The sequence below is a fragment of the Dipodomys spectabilis genome, unplaced genomic scaffold (assembly GCF_019054845.1).
Source record: "Dipodomys spectabilis isolate Male_0828 unplaced genomic scaffold, ASM1905484v1 ptg000558l, whole genome shotgun sequence".
In the NCBI taxonomy this organism is placed as follows: Eukaryota; Metazoa; Chordata; class Mammalia; order Rodentia; family Heteromyidae; genus Dipodomys; species Dipodomys spectabilis.
In genome coordinates this window covers 2,341,919-2,342,726 of record NW_024871235.1, presented here as the reverse complement: position 1 = coordinate 2,342,726, position 808 = coordinate 2,341,919, and the positions used below count along the sequence as shown (strand labels likewise).

Genomic DNA, 808 nt, shown 5'->3' with positions numbered 1-808 from the left:
GTGCTAAATAGTCTTAATTTTGGCATATATGAGCAAATTCCCAAAATTAAACATATTTAAAACATTAAAACTTTTAACAAACCTTAACACTTTCTATAGTGTTCATTATGGCAGGTTCCTTGTACAGAATAATTGAATTCCTCCTCCTACACATCCGTTGAACAACAAATATATGGAATTATTTTGTTTTGGACATGTCAATCTTGACATTATTCTTAAATGTGTTCTTATGTAAGAAATACATGGTTCTAAAATTTCACAACAATTCTTTTGAATTTAATTTTTGTGGAATTGTCTAATTTAAGAAAATCAATTACACTTTATATATAAAATTGTTCTGTGCTCAATTCAGTAGCACATACACTAACATTGGAACAATAAAGAGAAGAATATCCCCTGACTGAGGATGACACTCGACTTCGTGAAGCATTCCAGATTTTTAAAAGAACAGATGCTGGATAGGATGTGGACAGAAGGGAACCTTAATGCCTTGTTGTTAGGAGTTTAAACTTGTTCGAAGACTTTGAAAAGTAGTATGGAGGTTCCTCAAAAGACTACATAGAGCGCCCCTAACACCCAGCAATCCCATTTTGGCATTCACCCAAATGATCACAAACAAGATTATACTAAAACTACCAGCAAAACTATGTTCATTGCAGCATTATTTACCAAAGCTAAGATATATAACCAAACCCGATGTCCCACAGTAAACGAATGGATCAAGAAAATGTGTGTGTGTGTATGTGTGTGTGTGTGTGTGTGTGTGTGTGTGTGTGTGTGTGTGTACTGGAATTCTATGCCTCCATCA

General features: G+C 34.3%; 1 non-coding gene across 1 annotated transcript; it reads left to right on the top strand.

Moving 5' to 3' along the window:
• Positions 1 to 339: 339 nt before the first annotated feature.
• LOC122100061 lies at positions 340 to 441 on the top strand. The gene has a single exon (XR_006146088.1). It is a non-coding gene; the product is annotated as a U6 spliceosomal RNA (small nuclear RNA).
• Positions 442 to 808: the final 367 nt, after the last annotated feature.